We start from the raw sequence: 23,609 nt of genomic DNA, 5'->3' as shown, positions 1-23,609 counted from the left end.
TTCCAACTAACTCTGCTCCTGGTTGTGATGGCATCTGCCCTAAACTTCTTAAGATATCCAAACCTGCAATATGTCGCATTTTAGCCAAGCTTTTTCAGCAATGTATTGACACGGGATGCGTCCCAAATGATTGGAAAGCAGCTTGCATAATTCTCATATTTAAATCTGGTGATTCGTCTAACCCATCAAATTACAGACTAATTTCTTTACCAGCATGTACTGCAAACTCATCATTTCATCTGCTCTAATGAAGTTTCTTACAGAACAAAACTTTTTCTTTATCAATCGGCATGGACTTTTACACGATTGATTATCTTTTTTATCGAATCAATGTAATATCTGTGGACTTTGCGAAGGCTTTTGGCAAGGTTCCTCAATTGTGGCTTATTCATAAACTGACAGATCTTAACATACATGTGAGAATAACTAGGTGGACTACCAACTTTTTAACTAACCGGTAGCAATCAGTTTTCATCAATGACCATTTGTCTCCATTAAATCATGTCAAATCTGGAGTACCGCAAGGTTCCATGCTCAGGCCTATTTTGTTTTTAGATTACATTAACGATATTAGTAATGGTAGGCGTTTATGGTCATAGACTATTTGCTGATGATTGCGTGATCTAGTAACCCTGAGGATACCTGCTACCTTCTATCTTACCTAGACAATCTCTGTAAGTGGGGCAGTAAGCAAGCGGAAATCAACATTAATATTACAAAAGCTATCAGATTCAGGACTACAGCTAAACCCGTGTTATGTAATTACAAAATTATAAAACATGCCCGTAGCCTTGGTATTCACAATATCTGGGTGTTCATTTGTCATTCGATCTGTCATGGAACATTTGCGTAGATGTGATTTTCACTAGAATGTTTTAGTTTAGTGTCTTTACAGTTCTCCCCGCTCCAAGTTTCCCCGCTTAGCCACATGGTGGAGTGGTGGGTGATTGCACGTTTTAGTTGTATGTCTAGCCTAGCGGAGCAGAGGGATGGATGGATAGGTGCTACGAGTGTCCCCTTTGGAAAGAGGTGTGGGTTGCGCCATGAAGCTCTTGTATTGCCTAATGTTCGACCTATGTTAACAAAGAAAAAAAAAACCCACGATGACTTCCCATAACCAAACTTTCTGAACTTTGTCTTTGCAAGCCTCTGTTGTTTGTCGTTTCCCTACTTTTTGTCCACCAATCTTCACTGCATACATTTTTACTTTCCCCCTGCTCTTGCTGAACCCAAGGGCTTCAAGCAGGCCAATGGTGTGTGTGTGTGTGAAAACTTTTATTGTAATGAGGTCCAGAGGCTTGACTTCTCAAGCCAAGGCGGGCCGCTCCCACGTTGGCACTGTCAGGCCAAGCCTTTCAGCGACATCATGGGCCCCCTGGACTGCCCTTAGTTGGTCCTGAAACAATGCGCTTTGTATCCTTCTCTCCCACTGTGTCCATTCTTCAACGAGGTTGGGGAGAGTCGCAGGACACCCCGCCAGCATATGTCCGATTCCAATGATGCCATTACAATCATTGCAGTCCATCTTAATCTCCCTCTCTGGATATATTTTATTAATGGTGTATAGGCCAGTGGTGCCTAAATCTACTGCTGGGGAGATATTTCACATTCTAGTAAAGCATGCTCTATTGTTTCCCTAGCTTTACCGCAGCAAGCACATGCTTCTTCCTTCTTATATTTTGCTGTATAAGTGCGTGTTCTAAGGCATCCTGAGCTCATTTCAGAAAGTAATAAACTTCCCTTTGAGTTATAATAGATTGTTTCTTTCCCGATATCCTTATTTCCTCTTCAGTAGTTACTCGTAGCAGGTTTATTTTCCATTGCCGCCACCCACGAGATTATCTCGGCTTCTCTGGCTTTCCGCTTGATGTTCCTTTCGTATTTGCAGTGCCTTCTGGCCGAATTCAGGGTAATGAAACAAAATAAAAGCACCTATAAGTAAAACTTTTATAAGTAAAACGAATACATATAGCTTATTTGTCCATAAAGCATCTAAACATGAACTTGTAATGTGTTACCGGTCCATTTTATCCAGTGGAAAATAAAGCCCCATCTTGGGGAATGCCACGTGATAGCCAGCGAGCTTGCATTTTGCATACAATCTGATCCTTTCTGATGCTAACATGCTGCACAGCGTGCATCACATACTCCCGCGCTGCGAGGTTTTCAAATGGGTCAGCATGCGCACCTTCTAGCAGACATAAGTCTTCATCTGTGCAAATCTATCTTGTAAAGAGCAAGGCAGGCAAGGTGCCTCGATGCACAAGCCAGAGTGGGTGTGTGCATCGACCACCTTGCTAGGAAAAAATGGCAGCAACCTTCTGCTCAGGCAGCTTGTAAGCGGACCGTGTTTCTGACTCCGCCAGCCCGCTTGCAGCTAAGCGGAGGGCGCATGTGCATTCGCACATCCGCTCCGCTCAGCTGCTTAGCAGAGTGTAAAAACGGCAAACTCTACTAAAGCAACCACATCTCTTGGCTTCATAAGGCACTATTTGCACTCGGCTAACTCCAAGACAAAATTTCTCGCTTACTTAATTGACTCCGACTCTAGTTTGTGTCTTAATTAATTACTTAATTGACGCTGACTCTAGTTTGTGTCGAGGCCTACCTCGAGCACAAACTCGAGTCTTTTGCAAAATAAGGTTGCTCGCTTCATCACAAGAAACTACTCGCATACATCTAGAGTTACGGAAATCAAATATTAAATTAATTTAGCTCCTCTCAATATACGCAGGCTTCTGACACTATTGTCCTTCTTTCATTTACTCCAACCGGTTATCCCACGTTACTCTAAATATCAGACTAGCTTGTGACGTGTGTCTTGACGGCTTGATCACCAACTTAAAATCGCACCCATCTTCGCCCACACTAATCCGTTTTTCCACTCACCTCTCCTCCTCGCTATCTGACACGACTCATTTGTACATAATTTGAAGTTGTTCCTAGAAATCTGAACTACCTCTTACCTTGCTGTTCTGTTCCAGTTGCATTTCTTGATGTTCTTATTAATATGCAATTTTGCTTTCCTGTTTAGTAATCTATACTTAAATTTTTTTCCATTGTTTTGTAATGTGAACCAGCTCATTGTGATAAGTATTTTAGGAACCTTGACCCTTGTCATCACTATGTTTTTTTCACACATTGTATATACCCTGTAATAAGTCATTTTTTTGCACTAATTCATGTTGTTCCAATTCATATTTCTTGTTTAGTTGTGTACTTTTGGTATTTTTTGCTCCTTTCATTGTAATCCCTGTAAGAGTTGGTGTCTGCCATGAAAAGGGTACCTGGCCCATACCATTGTTCGACTCATTCATGCTAAGGATGTTGTTGAAGGGAGGAACTTGTTCTCGTTAAGAATGAGGAGTAGGGGATTTATTTACAATATCTACATGAAGAGTGGAGAACATTACATCTGATCAGTCTAGCATGACTGAGATGCACACTGAACAGCCGAAAATGTCTGCTTAAACACTCTCTGCCCTTACTAGATCCCTAGGCCAGGAAAAGCTGCCATCCAACCTTCATCCAACCAAAGCGTCCAAAGTCGTCGAAGTACCCGCCTTTGAGGGCGAAGGTTCACACACTCTCTTGCACTTTTGTTTTACTGAACACACCAAAATGAGTGGGGCCTCATAGACAGGTGTTGTCACGTTTGACTCAAGCTGGCACGTCTTGGTTCCTGAGCTGACTCTGCAGTTAGCTGCTGAATCTGGCATGACTGTGACTTTTACCAGAGTACATGGGAGAACGCCATAGAACAAACATTTCCAGGAGTTTTCTTGCTCCAATTGGTCCGTGAAGGTGACAGCGAACCAGCTAACAATCCTGTCCGCCAAACGTGTCTAGCCTTACTGGCTCCGAAGGGCTATTCGAAGGGGGCATGTTGTTGGCTTCACGAAGCGATTCATTGCAGCGAAGCCAGAAGGTCACTATCCCCGCTAGCCAATCGTAACATCCCCCACCCCTATGCCTCCTGGGCTCTTTAGAGTACTTGAACAAAAAAAAGTGTTATGGAAGTTAATATGACCGGTATAAACAGCAGCGTCGCAGCAACACGGACTGCTGCAGACGGCAGCGCCAGGTGTGCTGATGACGTTCTGATCATTATAAGCTGATACTGCTCTTTAGTGCCTTATCCATCTACGTCAAACCACTATGCGTTGCGTGGACCATATCTTGAACGCCGTGTTCTCGTCGCTTTGCCTTGAAGAGCGGGCCCATATCTTGAAAGCGATCTGCGAAAGGGGCAGGGTGCGGTGTGTGCTGAGAGATTTGCGAGCGATCTCGTGGTAGCGACAGGCAGAACAAAGGTAAAGCCACTCGCTGCTGCATGCTCTATCTATATTGTGTGCACTTTTCACTTTGTTTAGTGCTTGAAGGCTGTTCACCTCCGCCGTGGGTTGGCCCAGTATTGCACTATCTCTGGGATCGGCCCACATTTTTATCTTGCGTGATGGACGTTTGGTAAGCATAGAGATGCTTACACATTTAAGAAAATTTTAACACCCAGAACCAGCCAATTGGTACCATGCCAGTATGTTGCAAGTACTTTTATTTGAGTAGGTAGAAAGCCTTTGTAAATAGTTAAATAAAACTTTTGTGGGCTAATGAAAGCAGCTGAGTGAAAATTGCCATACAGTTCTGAACCACATGCAAGAATACATGTATGCAATGCAAACTGTGTGCCTTCCAGTGGTCAATGGGTCTTAGCGCATGCCTTGTGCTTGCTATGAATGCTGATTTTGTCACCGTACCCTGTTAGCATTGCATATCGTAATTCCTTCGATTGGTGTTGACAGCCAGGACGAGACTTTTACTGAGAGAGGCATGCCTGATAATCAGATCGTGGTATTGGCATGTAAAAACGCAGATTTGTTTTGTGTTCTTGTTTAGAGACAAACCAAGTGCCCTTGAAATGCTGCATGCAATGCATTGACTTCGGGCAATCCATTGCATTACTGCAAATATTACTCAATATTTGAAAAGTCTAGTAGATGATCCATCTCAAACTGAATTACTTGCACGTTCACTATTTGTTTCCTATATTTAAGTCTTCTTCTCATACCCCTGCTGAAAACGCTGCGTTGCCCTGAAAGCGTGAAAATACCGCACCTTTGCGCAGTTCACGTAGCCAGGTTTCAGGCAAGTTGAATAGTAGCTAAATGGTGTAAATGGTGTAGTAGAACCACCATTAAGCATGTGTTGGAAGTCCAGTGCTTAAGTTAGGATAAACCACCCGGTTATCTTTTTCCACAGCTACAGTAAACAAAAGCTGAAGCGGCCTTCAAGTGTTAAGTGTGGAAAAAGATGTTTTGCGGCAATGGCTGTGACCGAAGACAACACAGGTATGTATGTGGTTTTCCAATTCAAGCACAGAGGCCACGACTTTGAACTGGGTCGTGTTTTTCTGTCCAAGTCGGAATGAGCTGCTATTGCTGGTAAGAAACCACTTTTGCTCTGCTTTATAATACATAAAGAGTGGTTGTTGAGTTTTCAACACCCCAAATACAAGGCAATACTCATGCCAGACCATGCAGTGAACTTGGAGCACATGTTAGTGCGCTTGAAATTCATGATTTCCACATCATTCGAGGCCACCTTTACTGACTGCAGGGCATTATAGTTAATGACATCATAAACATGTTTATCATTTTGCTACATTGTATCAATGCCTGAAGAGTTCAGAGAGAGAGAGAAAAAAGGGAACCGTTCTCCAATTTCACAGTGGTAACAACTACCTTGGCACAGCCAGTGGCCTATATTTGACCTATATGGCTATTCTTATTGCAGGCAACAACTTTAGTTATACTTGTTTGCATCATTTCATGTACCAAGCAGGAAGGTGTAGTGCCTCCTGGTGCACTGTAGGCCACGCAGCAGACTGTGGCTTTTTCTCTTTCTGCTTTATTTTTCAGGCTTGCAGTTAACTGGATTGGTATGACTTATGATCCTAGTGGGATTCAGTGTCTCAAAATAGCAGTAAGCTGGAATAATTTCCACTTGGGATTACTTAAGGTGCATTGTACATAATTATGTCTGCCATTTTGCCGAAACTGATGTGCAAGTATTACAGACATCGATGAAACTGCGACCTCTCACCACTACTGTAGGTCATCCACAGCAGATGTGCTTTCCATGTGAAACTTTCATCAGCTCAAGTTGTATTTTACTCTACTATATGTAGGGCTCACAAACCATGTGCCATACTTTCTGGACTATAATTTGAACTGTTGTACAAGTTCCTTTCCCCCTCTTTTCACAACCTTCAAAGAAAAATTATGTGTATATAACTCATTGTATAAGATGCATCTATCTTAACTTGGGTCAGCATCGTGAAATGCGATTGTGCATGTTTATACACTTATCCTAATATGTCGTACTTACCTATTTCAGGGCACTAAACTTCAGTAAAAAAAAAATTTCATGAGCCGCACATTCTAGCAGGTAAAATAAACTGCAAGTACATTGCTGGAGAAAAAGAGTGTCTCATGTTGGTCTTGCATATATAAGTTACACTGTTGTATAATACGCTTGGACGAAAATGAAAAGAATAGTGGCACCTATGGTTTGGAAAATATGGTACCTAAATTTTTGAATGCTCATGAATCGGCTATGTGAATGAAACATGATTGGAACGATCACGATAATTAGGCTTATACCCCTGTCACACGGCAAATCTAATGTCATTTCCAACAAATGACATTTCTTGCGATTAATGTCATTATTGCAGCACGCTGCCACAAGGCGAAAACTGTCATTTGAAAATGATGACAATGACGATAGTAAAAAAAAAAAAAGACACGCCTCAAACTCACTTTTGTCCAATAATTATTTTCCAATATGCTAAATTCCACTAGAATACGTGATCGTTGCTTTCAAACCGTAGCGTTCGATCACTAACTTGTCGACATTGCCAACGAAGTCGAGTCGAGCTAAGGCAAGCAACAGGGCGAAGAGAACGATACGTGCGTCCGCTACATCTGCTAAAGTGGTAAGAGAAGGGAAGTTGCATGTCAACGCCGTTCTGATGTGCATGCGAGCTTCTAATATCCTCATTCTTGGCGCGTGCCACAGGTAAACACGCGCACGCTTTTATGCCAAGTCAATTGAAGTGGCCGCGGCCGATGCTCCGGTGAGAACCAACACAACTGCTGCAGCGAAAGCTAAAGACGGCTGGTCTGGTCACTGGACTGAGAGTAGTTTTCTGTATTTACGCACCTGATGGACTTTAACGTCGTTAAAGCAATAATTAGGTAATAAAATGGATAGAATAACAGTGATTTTTTGTTAAAACAACAAAGAAGCATGTACTGTTTGCAAAACACTGGTAAACTTGTGGTGTCGAGGATACACATTCAGTTCCAAACTAATGCAAATGAGTTTGGCGAACTCATTTGTTTGTAAATGTCATATACGAAAATGTCCTTATGTTTTACCGTGTGACACTAAAGAAATGGCATTATCAGCAAATGTCATTCGTTGTAAATGACATTAGATTTGCCGTGTGACAGGGGTATTCAGGGTGCCTACCAACCGGGAAAACTGGGAATTCTCAGGGATTTTGAGTAGTCTGGAAAAAGTCAGGGAAAACTCAGGGAATTTGGGCCTCTATCAGGGAAAATTAGCGGCAATTTTATTGAAAGGGTCGAAAGTCGCGGTAATATGCTGGCTCGAGTAGCAGACAGGAATCGTAATGACTCGTCGTTGGCAGGAGGAGTTGCCAGTGTACAGTCAACGAGCGACTTTCCAGATTCCTGATAATTTGGACGGCTTCGCGGCGCCACCTCGTACCCTATAATGTCAACGTATCAGAACGTGTGAAATTTCCGACGCAAGAACTCCTTGCCGTTAGATTTTCCGGACGTTTTGCCGCGACCGCAGGTTCGAAACGGCATTAATCAAAGGCACCACCGCTGCCGTTTTCATTACTTCGCCGCCTCGAACCGGCACTCGCACGCAGATCCGCTGGCACCCGTTGCCACCACTGCGGCAATGCTAGGCCTAGCTGCTTCGACGTTCGCTACGAAGCTTCTTGCCATTGGGTGCCGAACTTTTTATTGAAAGAATTCGCTGCTGTCAGCAATGGCACGGACTCCACCTTTGTGGTCCTTGCGATTGGCTTAGAAACTTGGAAAACACGGTGTGTTGCATAATGCCGGTTCGTGAAAGTCAGCTTCGCCACTGTACAGAAATGTTACTCGGTAAAGCTTACGGAAAAGTATTGCAGTGAAGCATAACAAGCGTGGGAAGGGGCGCCACGGAATACAGTATGTATATCTTAATTATGCACACGGGCACCCGGCATTTCCTGTCACAGTACGAGCACAGGTATGCCTAATATGTGTACCGACAGGCCTTCAGAGCGTTTTCGAACGTGCCTGTGGCGGTTTGAGCCCCTAAGGGCAGAAAATGACACGCATTTATTTTTTTCCAACTGGCCGATTTTTCGGACGTTTTCGCGGCCCCTAGGGAGCTCGAAAAATCGGTCGTGGACTGTGCAACTGATCAAGATGCTTCAAATGGTTCTTGGGGCGAACGAGTGGCGGAAGGCGGACAAGAACAGAAGTGACCTACGCATTGAGGAATAAATGAGAAAGGAAGCTTGTTGCCGCCGTTTTGAAAGAGCTTGAGCTCAAAAAGTAAAGTTTTGGCTGATGTCGAGGTGCAGGTGTCCCTCATCCAAACCAAAATACACTCTTTGAAGCAGTGCAACACAACACTCTGGCATCGTGCGTGGGCTGAGAGTATGTCAGGACTATTGAGGTTGACATACGAGCTGTTGAGAGAGAATCTCAATTGTGACAGAGTACAGGCCTCATGCCACTGAGGTTGCTATCAGTTGATAGAAATAGCTCATATTAGAAAATATTTGCCTTTGTATGCATCTCCTTTTTATTCGTATTTGATAATGTCCAACCTTATTTGCAATTGTTTTCGAAGACACTTTATTTGCTGTGCATTTTACTAACCCCTGCCGTCTATTCTCTTTTTGAATAACATAAACACTGCTCCTTAGTATTCAAATTGGATTAAGTTGCTTTTTTTTTCATGTGCTTACTAGAGAGTGACAGCATCAGGCGATATGGTTTCAGCCCGTGTTGATATAAAACATAGTTCTGCATCACTCAGGGAAATTTGCAGTGGCACTCAGGGAAAACCTGGAAAACTTGGGGAATTTCGAAATGTCAACTTGGTAGACACCCTGAGTATTAGACGTGAACTCGTAAAACAGCTTCAAGTGTCCAGTCAGTACTCTACTTGACTGAAATAATACCTTTAACTCAAAAACCCACATGACTGCATAGCCTTCAAAGCATACATTCACAGGTGTGTCTGCTCCGTAAATATGGATGAATGACTGATAAATCAACTATATAAATAATTGCTGAAAGCTTTAATTGACAGTTTTTATATTGACATTAATGAAATTATGTCCATCAATGCAGTCAGTAATAGTGATGTTTATATTTAAGTTAATCTGGAAATGCTGCACGTTTTCGATTGCCGACTCTGTTTTGCCCTTCTATGGTGGCATGCCACTATGGAAGTGGCAATAACTTCTGCTATGGAATGCAATTGGAAAATGAAGTCCTAACTGAAGGATAGAAATTGTAAATAATGGCAATATTTAGTAAAGGAAATAAAAGTGGAAGACATTTTTGCCCTGGGTAGGATATGAACCACAATCTTCACATGTCCAGTCCAGTGCAATGCTTTCACAATGCTTCAGTAATGTCTTTTGTGCGAACAAGGTTACCAACAGTGAAGGATGAAATTGGCAGCCTAGCTGTAAACTTGGTACACACAATAAATTTCTTCACTTACGTACCTGATAACACTGGTGCAGATAATCCCTATGACGGTTTATCAATGACACCAAACATTGAAACACTTAAATATGTAATCTTGCCTCTTCAAATGTAATGTAACCGTGTAGTGTAATTCAGAAATGTAATTTTGCCTCTTCAGCAGCTGAAGGCTGCATAGCACCATGTCCTTGCAAAGAGCTGGCCTAAAAAGAACAAAAATTGCGACAGCTTGAACTATTTAACACCCACCATTGCAAAAGGTTTTTGTAAGTCAATGTAATTGAATATTAAAGGAATTCTAAATAATGATATTAAAAAATGTTCATCAGTGCCCATTTCACTTCCTTGCGTGCTCGGTAATAGTTATTTATGCTTCAACTAATATACACTTTTTCTCTACTCTCTCAAGACAAGCTGCGAGAAGGCGTGTCCATTGATGCAGTACTGGATAATGTGCGGTCCAACGTGGATGAGACATTGCACCGCATCAACCTGTTAAGCAAGCAGGGTCTCCGCAACATAATGAGGGATGCCAGAGTCTCAAAGACCGAGTGGCTGCATGATAATGACTATGTGAGCGTGCAACTCTGGGTTGAGAGGATGCATAGTGAAAAGGAGAACCCATTGCTCTTCTTTAAACACCAAAAAGTGACATTCTTTTAGAGAAAAAATGAGGACCTTTTGGATGACATATTTTATGCTAGTCATCATGACCACACCACAACAGGAGCTTTTCAAGAGGCTTGGAACTGATCGTGTATGTGTCGATGGAACACATGGAACAGCAGGTGAGCAGTACTATATAAATGCACTAATAATAAAAGCAAAAAAGAGGGAATGCTGTCTGAGAATAATTGCAATAGATATGATGAGTAGTATTCCTTCACACATGATTTTTCTCTTAATTTTTCTCACATTTTTTAATTGATGCAGTTCTCGATTATCAGTAACAGAGAAAGAATGAATTCATCGCTGTGTACACTGGTGATATCATTCCATTGCTACTGTCCACATCGCTACATGCCCTGCATATCCTGTCTGTATTGGCACCACGCAGTTATGATAGGTCACATAATATAGCTCTTATCACATTTGTCTTGTGGGGATGCGCGACTGTCGCACGTCCCCTGATATGTTGTTTTTCCTGTATAGCTTCCGTCTCCTGCATTGCGGCTTCGCCGCGGGCCCCAGGCCATGCGAGAGATGGCGCGGGTGTTGCGCTGCCAACGCCGCCTCACGGCAGGGTTACTTGGGGGCGCAAGGGAGAACACGCTTCCTCTTTGGTTCGGGACGGCAAGCAGCGCGGACATGCCAGGCGTGCGCCGATCCATGCTTCTGCAAGACCGTCTCGTGAGGCCTTATATGACCGTTCGCGTGACCGTACACGCGAACAACCAGGCGTTGGGATCCAGCAAGGGGCGAACATATTCGCTCGCTATCCGGTCACGGTGAGTCGGACTTCCGCGATTTGTCGCGCGCCCATTGGCATGTTTTGTGGATAGCAACTTGGCTAGCGGGCATTGATCAATGAAAGGTGCAATAAATGCCTTTGTGATTGTTTGCACTACTGTATTGTCGTTCCTTTGACCCAAGAGTACGGGATGAGAATCCCACAGTCTAGGGTGCAGAAACAGTGCATTGCACTGTGTATTAGTGCCTTCTGTCAGAGGTACAGCTGTCTCGAGGCTGTTTGGCATACTGAACTGTTTGCCAATTAGGCGAATCACTGATTACTGCTACAGTCAAAGGTGCTTTTTCTTGGCGGCAAGGGGTGGTTCCCTGAGGACTGCAAAAACAAAACATTTAGAAAATCAGGCAGTCCAAAAAAAAAAAAATTAATGCATGCCTTTTACTGCCATTTAAAGGGAGGTGCTAGTCGAAAACATAAGAACCTAGAACTATGAAACCCCAGCTGTTTACATACTCTCTTAGGGTAATTTCAAATACTATATAAACAAGTTTTATAGCAAGTTGCATAGGTTTTGTTCTGTACAACGACAATGTGTAAAACGTCGGCATTCTTGCCCCCACTTTTTTATCTCTAAACTTCCATAATTGCAGACCAGTGATGACGCATAATCCTCCAAATCAACTGCAGAATACTGAAATATGTTACCGAAATTAATACCAAAATCGTTATTCACTGTTATGTTTTAAAAAGTGCATATAAGAAGTGTTAAATTAGAACCTGTGAAACCATTTCAAAATGTTTAGACAACCAGTAAGTGTTACTTAAGATTTTATCTTACGTACGTAAGTGATGTTGAAGATTAACCCCTCAGTGGTGGTGGTCAAGACAGTTTAGGATTTCAAGCACAAAGTTGTCATTCTGGAGCAGTTTAGGAGCAGAATTTTTTTTTCTACTTCGTGTTCCAAAAGTTTTTTTGGAACACTTGGAGTAGTACAGAAGTAATCTAGCCCTTTGGTGGAGCTTGTTATTACTGTGCAGTCAGTAAGTGCTGCTCAAGAGTGAAGCAAGACACACTTGAGACACTCTTAATCAGTGTACTGGCAGACCAGAGTTTTTTTGGACGTGCCTGTGGCGATTTGGGCCCTTAAGGGCAGTAAAAGACATGCATTCATTTTTTTTGGACATTGTAGCGGCCCTTAGGGACTCTGAAAAATCGGACTGTACAACTGACCAAAAGGATGCTTCAAATGGTCCATGGGGCGAACACGCAGCGGAACGAGGACAAGAATAGGAAGGACCATTGCATTGAGGAATGACTGGGAAAGGAACTGTGCCGCCGCCTCTTTGAAGGAGCTTGAGCTCAAAAAGCAAAGTGTTGGCTTACACTAAGATGCAGGTTACCCACATCCACACCAAAATAAACCCCTTAAAGCAGTGAAATGCAACACTGAAGCATTATGCGCAGTCTGAGAGTATCTCAGGACAGTTGAGGTTGACTTTCCAGTTGCTTGGAGAATCTGATATGTGACAAAGTTCGGGCATAATACCAATGAGCTTGCTATCAGTTGATACAAATAGCTCTATTTGCTTTTGTATGCATCTCTTTTTATTCGCATTTTAAAATGTTTGACTATTTGCCGTGAGCTAGACCACTTTTTTTTTACAGTGAAGCTGTCTATTGCTAAGATCTGGCAGATCGCATCCGCGCATAGACCAACAATTTTTCATACGATGGGCCGATCCCGAAGAAAGTGCAATACCATGCCAACCCGAGGCAGAAGTAAAGCAAGCATTAAGCACTCCCCATATGTGGGCTGATCCCGAAGGTCGTGAAATGCCAGTCCAACCTGCAGCGGAGATGAAGCAGGCTTTAAGCACTCCGCACACATGGGCCAATCCCATAGGTAGTGCAATACCAGGCTGACCTGCGGCAGAAGTGCAGTTCACCATTAAGGGGCCCACATACGCAGCTCCGCTGGTCAGCCTTCACAGAGTAAAAGGGCACCGAGTTTCTTTCGAAGATATTTTAGTAGCTGTGCATTTTACAAACCCCTTGTTTCAGTTTTCTATTTTGAATAAAATAAACACTACTCCTTACTGTTCAAACTGCATTGTTTTTATTTTTTTAACATGCTTACCAGAGAGTGACAGCATCAGGTGACATGGTGTCAGCCCATCTTGACGTGAAACTTGGTGAAAACCTGAAAAAAATCGGGGAATTTGAAAATGTCAACTTGGATACATTGTTCTTCTAAGCATGCAGTATGGCACATAAGCCTGGAGGTTAACGAAGAATCTCGAGAACACGTTAAGGACCGTACAAAGAGCAATGCAATGATAAATGTTAAGAGACAGGAAGAGAGCCGTGTGGATCAGAGAGCAAATAGGGATGGTCGATATTCTAGTAGACATTAAGAGGAAAAAATGAAGCTGGGCAGGCCATGTAATGCATAGGGTAGATAACCAGAGAACCATTAGAGTTGCAGAATGGGCGCCAAGGGAAGGGAAGTTTCGCCAAGGATGACAGAAAACTAGGTGAGATGATGAAATTTGAAAGCACAAGTTCGCATCAGCTAGTGCAAGACAATGATAATTGCAGGGAGGCTCCTTCGTTCTGCATTGAACTTTAAGGTAGGATGATGATGATGGTGAATGCGTGCAACTCTTTAAAAAGAAATTTGGGCCGGAAATAGCTTGCACAGTTCACCAAGACACGAAACCAAATTCGTATGCTTTGCCACTAACACGGATGTATTCCAGCGAAGCTAACTTATGAAAAGCGGCCACCATTGTGTAATCATCTATTTAATTGTTGGAACAGCTTGCGAAACATAGCATGATGTGTTGGAAGGAGCCCCGTAACTTTTTTTTTTATAGCCGGCTATAATATGCACATGCTGAATTTTTTATAATTAATGCTATGTGATGTGCAAAGCAAGCAGCAATTTTATCCAGTATTAAAACGTACCTTAGTGTAACAGTACAATGAGAGACGTAATCAAGAATTTGTATGTATGCACATCTGAGTACGCATGCATGCGTGCTGTAATCCTTGAAACTGGTGCACTGGTCTTAGTGCAGCTTGGTAGCTCATAGTGTGTGAGGGGATTCGTAATGGCAGTGCTCCACCACGCCACAATGCAGCAGTCAACGCTGATAGTGTATCCACACGCCGGACGGCTCCATGCAAATCTGTGCCGCGGACGCTTAATCCGCCGCCCGTCTGGCTGCGAAGCCCATCCAGACGACGGACGGACTGAGCAGACGACCGCGCCGGAAAAATAAACATGGCGGCACCACCCGAAGCGACTGCCGTCCGCCTCGAACCTGTCAAGTCGTCATCGTCCACTGTGTGACCCATAATTTTCAAACTGAGGCTTGTATTTGGTTTATATTTGTGCCCAGAAGCTTCAACAGCAATCTATTCGTGATGAGTGGGCACCGTTTCCGAAAGAGATACTCAGATTCTCTGCGTGTAGGCTTAGAGTGGCTGTATGGCTGAACATGGCCTCGACGATGTTGTGGCGGCCCGGGCGGATCTCAGTGGACGTAAGTTATTATGATTGCTTGTTTCTACTCACTCTAGATGGCGCCATCGGTGTAACAAAGACTTTGTCATACGTGTTTTTCACTCTGAATGAAAATGGCAATCGAAAGGAAACGACGGTTGGCCGCAATGGCTGTCGTTTTGTCCAAATTGGATGATGACGAGTGCTTGTTTCATCGAAAGAGGTCTTGTTATGCTCTCGTGTCCGCGTAATCGGTGAGAGCCATGTCCCACAACGCGGCGAACTGCTCCACGAGATGTAAGAACAAAGTTACCTCATCCATTCAGGTTCATTTCAGTCGCTCTTGTGCGAATCGCACGCTCGCGAACAGACACGAATGGTGTCAGCAGCGATGAAGCTGTTTCAGAAAGATCCCAAAGCCGCGCTTGTTGCCAGACTGTAGAGCATGCTAGGCTAAATCCGCAGCATTCGACTCCCAAAATCCGGATGCGAAAAATAGCACGGCATTTGGGGTGCGATCTTGTACGCGTTCCAAAATAGAACGGAGGCGGTCCGTTCTACCGAGCCGCACATGGTTGGTCAGTTTGAACGGTGAAGAACGCCATGACGTCAATTGTGAAGTGATATCTGCTGTCAATCATTCCGTGTTGTCTGCTGTCGGACAAACGCAACGGAACGGACCGCCAATTTCGCGACGGAAAGAACGGACCGCCTCCGTTCGAGTTTGGAACGCGTACAAGATCGCGCCCTTGTTGTCCGTGGGGGTCGCGGATGACGCGCGGACGGCACAAATCCGTGACGCGTAGTCACGTGATGCGCCGTCCGTCGTGTAGATCCACCATGAAGAGAGGAAATGCTAATCTTACCGACGCTGCACATTTTTTATTTATTTATTTATTTAGAAAACACCTTACAGGCCCTGTCGGGTATTGAGTAAGGGGGGCAATGTAACAAAGAACTGTTAAGTACAATGGAAACAACTCAAAAATAAACCTAAGACAACTGTACAGTGGCTGAACTAAAAACAAAAAGCACAGCATGATCAAGCATAGCGGATATATAAAAGGAAGGAGATTATGTAAAAAGCATGCACAGGCGTTCACGAAATATTTTACGATCAGTTATCGTGACGATATCATCGGGAAGACCATTCCAGTGGATATGCCACGAGGTACAGCAGATAAATTGAAAGCAGTGGTTTTACCGAAAATGCGCTAGAAGCTAAAATGATTATGTAATCTTGAAGACGTACGGACGGGGGTTTTGAGGGGTAATATGCATGGCTTATCGGAATGAACATATTTGTGAAATAGACAGAGCAAAGCAATCTTCCGGCGGATGTCTAGGGGCTGTAAAGAAATATTGAGCTTGATCTGCGTTATACTTGACTTTCGATCAAAATTCCGAGTTATATGTCGGGCAGCTCTGTTCTGGATGCGTTCCAGCATGGTTATTGAATATTCTTGGTGTGGTGACCATACAGCTGATGCAAATTCTAATTGCGGGCGTACAAATGTCAGGTATGCTAATTTACGCACGTCAGCAGATGAATTTTGCAAGTTGCGCCTCAGAAAGCCAAGGGTTTTAGATGCAGTTGCGCAAATTGTAGTGATATGCGGAGACCAAGAAAGGTTACTAGTGAGGTTTACACAAGGTATTTGTAAGTAGTGGTACGTGACAGGTTCGTGTTATTTATGGTGTATGTGAATATGGAGCTAGTGCACTTGCGTGAGAATGATATATTATTACATTTGTAAGGGTTAAGAGACATTTTCCATATATTACACCAGTCGGTAATAATGTGAAGGTCATGCTGCAAGGCAGTATGATCGTTAATAGAATTAATTTGTCGGTAAACAGTCGTATGCAGGAGGAAATGTTTGAAGGTAGGTCGTTAATAAATATTAGGAAAAGCAGAGGCCCTAACACACTCCCCTGTGGTACACCAGACGTGACCTCAGTGACAGGAGAAGGAGAAAAAGTTTCTAAGCCAAGAAAGGGTTAGTGAGTCGATACCTAGATGAGATATTTTATAAATGAGCCAGCAATGGGCAACGCGATCAAATGCTTTTGAAAAGTCCAGGAAAATGGCGTCTATTTGTTGACTGTTGTTCATACTGCTATGTAGATCGGTGGTAAATTCTAACTGTGTTTCACAAGATAGACCTTTCCTGAAGCCATGCTGTTTCTGAAAGAAAAAGTTATTTTTTTCTAGGTGCGTGTAAATGTGCGAGGCGATTATGTGTTCAAATAGTTTGCATGACACAGGTGTTAGCGATATTGGGCGATAGTTTTCAGGCCTATGTCTATCTCCAGTTTTAAAAATGGGGACAACCTTCGCAATCTTCCAGTCAACGGGCAAGACACCAGACGACAAGGACTGCTTAAAGATATGATATAGGATGACACTTGAAGTATATACTGTGTTTTTTAATAGCTTAGTGTTAATATTGTCAATACCACAAGCAGATGTGGTTTTAAGTCCGTTAATGAGGCTAACAATGCCTTCAGTTGAGATATTTATGGGTGCCATAAATGGGTAATCGTAATCCGGAACCACTGGAATATCAGAATGGTCTTCCCTCGTAAAAACAAAAGAAAAATATGCATTAAATAGTGATGAACATTCCCCGTCTGAAAGAGGTTGTTGTTTGTCGTCTAGCAGAGAAATATCAGAAGTGTGACCGGGTATTAACGGTTGCCAAAATTTTTGCGGATTAGTCTTCAGGAGAGAAGGTAAGTCATGAGCGAAGTACTTGTCTTTAGAAGTGCGTAAGGCTAAAGTGTACTCGCTAAGGAAATTTTTGTACTTGCTCCATGAGGACTCTCCTGATTTATAGCATTGCGGTACAGACGTTTTTTTTTTTTTTATTACGTAGTGTTCGAAGTTTTTTATTGAACCATGGTTTAGATTTGTCGTTCGCTGCCGAAACGTACGGAATATATTTGTCTTTGTAAAGTATCCAGTTTTCGTTAACGGAACGTTGGGAAAAAGACTGAAAGAATGAGTCACTGTTGATGGAAATGTAGTTAGCTTTGTTGTAATCCCGAATTTTTTTATGTTGAAACCCAGTGAATAACATGGGAATTCGGAGCGTCAGCTGAAGCAGCTTATGGTCACTGAAACCGTCAGAAATTAACACAGGACACACGGTTTCAGGTGCGGTAGTTAGTGCCAAATCTAAGAGGTTATTGTCACGGGTGGGTTGATTGATTACCTGAGAAAGATTTAAGTCCAAGGTTAATTCAATGAAATCGGTTGCGTGCTTGCACGACGATGACAAGCATGGCCAATTGATTTGGGGAAAATTGAAATCGCCAAGCAGATAAACATAACTAGTTGAACATTTCTGCATGGCAGTAACAATGCTTTCGCGTAGTTTATCAACAAATGGAAGGGACACTTCAGGGGGGCGGTAACAGACACCAACTAATATGTTTCCACAAATGGTTTGACAGGCAGCCCAGATAATCTCAAGTGATGAGGTGTCAACTTCATAAGAAGAAATCCTTTTATATATTGCAAGTAAGACACCACCGCCCTTTTTATCATTGTGGTCATGCCGATAAATGCTGAATATGTCACTTTCTATAAAAATTTCACTATCTGAAACATCGTGGTGTAGCCATGTTTCTGTTAGAGCTAGAACGTCGGGTTTGCTATCTTCTATAAAGGAACAAAATATATCGCGCTTATTTAGTATGCTGCGTATGTTAGTGTACGATATTGTGAGCAAACGAGATGATTCAGTAGAAGAGGGAAGTTTAGGGACCTGCGCCCCCGTAGATTTCTTTAGCTATCTGTTACATAATACGACGGTGTCTCTATCAACATTGTACATGTATTCCTTGTTGTTAATGCGCATCTTGTCAAGTGAAAGTTTGCAGGGTTTGTCCTGTGCTCTTGCATATTCTAACAGCTTTTTTCTTGCTAAGTGAGTGCTTGGCGCGAAATCCTCGCGGACAGATCAGCGGGAGCCTTTTAGCTTCCTTGCAGAAGCCAAAATATTCTGTTTGTCTTTAAATGTGACAAGCTTAGCGATTATTGGCCTGCATTTGTCATGAGCGAATCGACCAATTCTGTGCACTCGTTCAAACTGGTCGCTTGATAAAGTAAGCCCCAGCCTTTCAGCGCAGAGTTTGACGACGTTTTGCTCTGAAGTCGTCCAATCTTCACCGGACTCATCGCTGATGCCAAAAAACAGTAAATTTGATCTACGTAATCTGTTTTCGGCGTCCTCGCACCTTGAAGCTATGGTTTTTAACTGGCGTGAAAATGACTGGATGCCGTCAGGTATGTCTGTCCCAAAGGTTTCGCGTAGGCTAAGGGTGGACTTGAGAGTGGCGACTCTGTCCTTAAGGCATTTCACCTCAACGTCTGTGGCGTCCTGCTTCTCTTTTATCCCCTTAAGCTCCACCAAAATTGCAGTTTGGCCTGCTGCTATCCTGCGTACAATGTCTAAAACAGAATCTTCAGGTCCAGGATTAAGTTCGACATCCCCAGGCAGCATCAATCGCAACAAGTCGCACAAAGCAGCACAGTGCGCGTTTGACACTGTCATAGAGCTCAATCGGGCACGACACCGCTATTAGACAGCGATTATTGCACTTATAGCCACTGGTATTGTCCAGGTAACTAACCTGTAACAACAGAAGCGGTGAGCGTCCCATTGTCGTAGCGGCGTCGTGCCCAGCAGAGAGCAGTTGTGGCGGGCTTTTATATTGCGCGCCGGATCCGATGTTCATGCTGGTGCATTGCCCGCGTTGCCAGGTGATGATTCCGTCATCCGCCAAAGCTAGTGCCGCACGTAGGCGCTCCCTCGTTCTGCGGTAGATCGACGATACCATTGTTGACAGGGCTCGGCCAAGGGGACCACGCATGCGCGTCCAAGGTACGTGACACACCCACGGAGCCAAGTTCCAGAATGACGGGAGGCCGGCAAGTCAGCCCGAGCAGGAGGAACTGTTACAACAGAAGCGGTGAGCGTCCCATTGTCGTAGCGGCGTCAGCTCAACATGCTCAACAGGCCAATGAGAGTGCTGACACGTGAGCTTGAAGCTCGCCAGATCCATCTAACAATTTGTGCGTCGTACATGACAGCATAATCAACATTTAATCATCGATTTATTTCAACTACCATGTACGTCGACGTTGCTTCTTTAGTGCTGATACTTTGTTGACCCCCCCCCCCCCTTTCTTCAAGGATACTTCTGACAGTGAAAAATAACACTGAATGTCCACATCAACGGGAACGGGCATAAGATGCAACCATTTGCGACCTTTCTAACAGAAGCTTGTATTGCCTCACTGGTGTCGGTGTTACCGCGCGAAAAAACCCAAGCTGCGCAAAAATAGAAATTGCTTATCAGGCTGCGGATTCGAACCACCGACCTCCGGATCGCGAGACCACCACGCTAACCGATTCAGCCACTGTCAGTTCATCAAACGCTGCCTTTAAGGTGGGTAAGTAGAAGCAGCGCAAGGCATGAGCCAATCATGGGCATCCCCTTCTTCCAGAGGAGGGAAAGGGTGTGTTCGCGTGTTTGCTCGCCCTACACCCGCAGTTTCCCACACCAGTTCAGGCCCAGCAGTCAGATGGGGAGGCCGCGTTTGGTCTGTTCTGCCAAAGAGCAGGCTGCATTGAAGGAATGGCAGTGGGAGCAGGCCCCGTGTTGTGCGTTTGGCCAAAGAACAGGCAGTGTTTGATTGATGGCACCGGGAACTCATTCGAGAAAGGGGTCGACGTTGACGTGCCGCCCTCGCCGTGAGGCGTTACAAAGAGCCTCAGATCCCAAGCTTCGCTTGCAACCCGCTTCACAGCAGTGGAAGGGCAGTAACTTTTTTGGCCTCCATCCTTGTGTCATAGTCCAAGCATGCTCTTGCTAAATAGAATCATTCTTGGCAACTAAAGGTTAGTGTTTAAGTGCAATTAAAGCTCCTCATTGGAACAGTCTCCAGGACTTCAGAATTTCACGATAAGTAGAATACCATTTTGTTGGTAAGTACCACGGCAGAGATAGTGACCTATAGGTAGATAATGAAAGAGCCAGTATTCAGTAAAAACTTATAAATGTAAAAAAATTTGGCCTAGTCTAGTTTAGAGTAATTGGCAAACCTGTTTTTGCAGTCTTATACTAGGGAAGGTTTAGCACTACAGGACTGTGCCAGTTCCATTCCAACTACATCTGCCCAATTGATGCCATTATAGATTAACATTACTGAATATATTCTGCAATCACATTATTTATTCATAAATTACACTTGCGCAGGTAACATGCATGTACTGTCAAGAAGAGTAGATATGAGAGAGATTATACAGCTCGCAACGCACTGCAAAAATGAAAGGTCACAAAGCAAATATGTTCTTGTTAAAGAAGCATAACATTATCTGCAATGTTGTTAGAACTTCAAAAATAAGTTTTTTGTTGAAAGGCACAACTAGTAAACAACTATAGTAAGAATTTCATTTAAAGTTGGAGAAATAGTACAACTCTTGGCATTCTGGGGAGTTAAAAAGAGTGGAATTAAGAAATCTCAACTTTGTCAAGTAGGAATGAAATGGAGGGCCCGCCCCATTTTGCAACTTTACTGTGGACCAGTGTATGCCAACATGGGAAGTAAGAAAAGAAATTTGGGTATTTCATGGTGCGTGTAGATCCATAGACTTTTGTTCCCAACAGTATCTTTTGATGACATGCCCAGTCTTTTTTTTCTAGTCACTTGTTGCACTTTAATGCGATAAAATCTACTTGAACCTCTTGTGGTCGCAAGATCCGCAGGTGAGCTCGTTCCCTCAATCAGTTGCCACCACCCAGTCTCTACTCAACCATATCTTGTGAACAATATATACATCTTTTTTTTTTTCTGCCTCCTAGCATTTTGGGTGATATCCTGAGTGATGAAAACAAGCACTCCATAAAATCAGCAACATCTATCATTACAACAGATTCATAACAATAGTGCAGCCACTACATTGTTTTAGCTTTCCATACTAAATAAACTCACTGGGTCTGCGTTAGTGTGGGCAGGGGTAAGCTTGCACACGTAAGTTTTTGGTAACATTCATAACAAAGCAAACAAGCTTTCAGGACTATAAACCTTTGAGTCACATCAGCTACGTGGGAGCAAAATATACATTCAAAAAACAGGAAAAATAGGCACACTGTTATGTGCCACTAATCCTTTCCTAAAAAGCTGCAAGAATTTTAGGCGGTTTTGATAGAACTATAGCATGGCACAAAACTGATGGTGCTGTGCATTTGGTCACTGCAAGCAGCTGTACATTGTTAACCTCTCTGGCCAATCATGTCTGCTGCAGAAGCATCCCTAGTATGTCTCCCAATTTCAAGATACTTGATTTAGTGCAGTATCACTCTTTGTTGACCTTTTTATCAGACTGACGCAGACTACATGGTATAAAAAATTGGGCACTGAAAGCACCATGCCCCGCTCTGCTTTAATTGTTTCGCTTAAATCTTTTGTGTACCCAGCAGAAATTCTAGATTCTAAGCTTTTGTTTTAAATGTAACAAACCTCGTCAAATTTGGTGCAGTGGTTGCCGAGAAAAACGAATACTCCGTTTACATGTATTTAGATTGGAACACCCGAGTTATGCCTGTTTCACATGATGCGATTTTCGTCGCACCGGAAGTGCGATTTCCGTCGTTTGCGATGAAAATCGCAGTCGCAGTGCCGACCCCCCGATTTTCGGCTGCGACCAACCGGTTGGTCGCACAGTCGCACCGTCGCACCGATCGCTGCGATTTTCCGTCGAAATTGCGCGGAGAGCTGCCAAAGGAGCTATTTCGCTGGTTTGTTTTGGAAAATGGCGTCTCGATCGACAAGTGCAATACGCGGAGACGTGGATCGTCGAATTCGGTACGTACGCGAAGGGAGAATAAAAAACTTGTACCGCAGATTGCATTCTCCGATTTCTATGCGTTTGTTGACACTCTGCACAGCAAATGAAGTGCATTTTCACGTTTGCTTCGTACGCCTTTGCGAGTTGTCAGTGCTAGGAGGTGTTCGATCCCCAGCAGACGACGAGGTCGCTACAATGTTTTGAGTAGCATGCAAAAATCGCGCTTACGGAGCAGCCTGAATTATTTCAACCTCGTCAAGGGCAAATGACAAGACAGCAAAGTACCCAAAGTTTCAACGTTGCGCTGAACGCGGTACCGTTCAGTTGCATTTTCTTGTCGGTTTTCAAGCACGAATTTCCCGATGCATCTTGAAAGCTTATCTTGCCTCTTATTAAATCTGACAGAGCAAAAGTGTAGGCTATCGTAATGAATTTGCTACGATAGCATTAAATCCGTGGCTTGAATAAAATATTACATGCACGTTTGGTTGCACCTCTTCGCTGGAGAATTTTTTTTTTCTTGCACAGAAACCAATAAACATTGACTATGTTGCGGACTTTGTATCCTTACTGCATCTGTATGAACACTTGCTCTGCAAGGTAACTAACTGCACAGCTAGTAGATTAAGTAAATACAGTGACAACGTACCCTCCTGCACAATTATGTAGAACTCGTGCAACAATGCGAAAAGCAGGCAAACGCCCTGTTCTTGTGTGGATAAAACAGTATAAAACGACACGCTGAAGAAAAGTAAATCTAAACTGTGCAGTGAAGTCAGCCAGTACAAGCAGTTCTTGCACGTTCACAGCTGATCAAGTGTGCAGAAGCATTCATGCCTTACATGTTTCTAGTAAGTTTCTAATAAGTTTGTGATCACATATATTAGTGTGTAAACCCATATAACGATATCCGCTGCGATTACTATCTTTGTAAGTAATGAAATACCATGCTACTTGCAAGAACATATATCACCTGAGGATTTTAGAACAAATTTCTGCATTTCAACTATACACA

The 23,609-nt window shown here is 43.4% G+C and overlaps 3 long non-coding RNA genes across 9 annotated transcripts in view; 1 reads left to right on the top strand and 2 right to left on the bottom strand.

Annotated features, from left to right (window-relative positions):
* The window catches only part of LOC139060173 (uncharacterized), a 33,446-nt gene extending 21,858 nt beyond the window's left edge, over positions 1-11,588 (top strand). The window contains exons 3-4 of one of the 2 annotated variants that reach the window (XR_011514644.1): positions 5,260-10,600; positions 10,965-11,588. This is a non-coding gene — a long non-coding RNA (uncharacterized lncRNA). Of the gene's footprint in view, positions 1-5,259 lie in introns of both variants that reach the window. The other variant, XR_011514643.1, reaches the window with a different exon arrangement.
* The window catches only part of LOC139060172 (uncharacterized), a 113,465-nt gene that overhangs the window by 48,224 nt on the left and 41,632 nt on the right, over positions 1-23,609 (bottom strand). The window lies entirely within an intron of this gene.
* The window catches only part of LOC139060171 (uncharacterized), a 50,825-nt gene continuing 30,569 nt past the window's right edge, over positions 3,354-23,609 (bottom strand). For 2 of the 6 annotated variants that reach the window (XR_011514635.1, XR_011514636.1), the window contains exons 6-8: positions 19,374-19,695; positions 13,362-13,424; positions 3,354-4,238 (exon numbers count right to left, since the gene is read on the bottom strand). This is a non-coding gene — a long non-coding RNA (uncharacterized lncRNA). Of the gene's footprint in view, positions 4,239-11,613; positions 13,149-13,361; positions 13,425-19,373; positions 19,696-23,609 lie in introns of those variants that run through there. The other 4 variants (XR_011514640.1, XR_011514638.1, XR_011514639.1 and 1 more) reach the window with 4 other exon arrangements.

The sequence above is a fragment of the Dermacentor albipictus genome, chromosome 5, assembly GCF_038994185.2.
Source record: "Dermacentor albipictus isolate Rhodes 1998 colony chromosome 5, USDA_Dalb.pri_finalv2, whole genome shotgun sequence".
NCBI lineage: Eukaryota > Metazoa > Arthropoda > Arachnida > Ixodida > Ixodidae > Dermacentor > Dermacentor albipictus.
The sequence above is the reverse complement of the archived record's forward strand: the minus strand, read 5'-3'. Positions and strand labels throughout refer to the sequence as shown.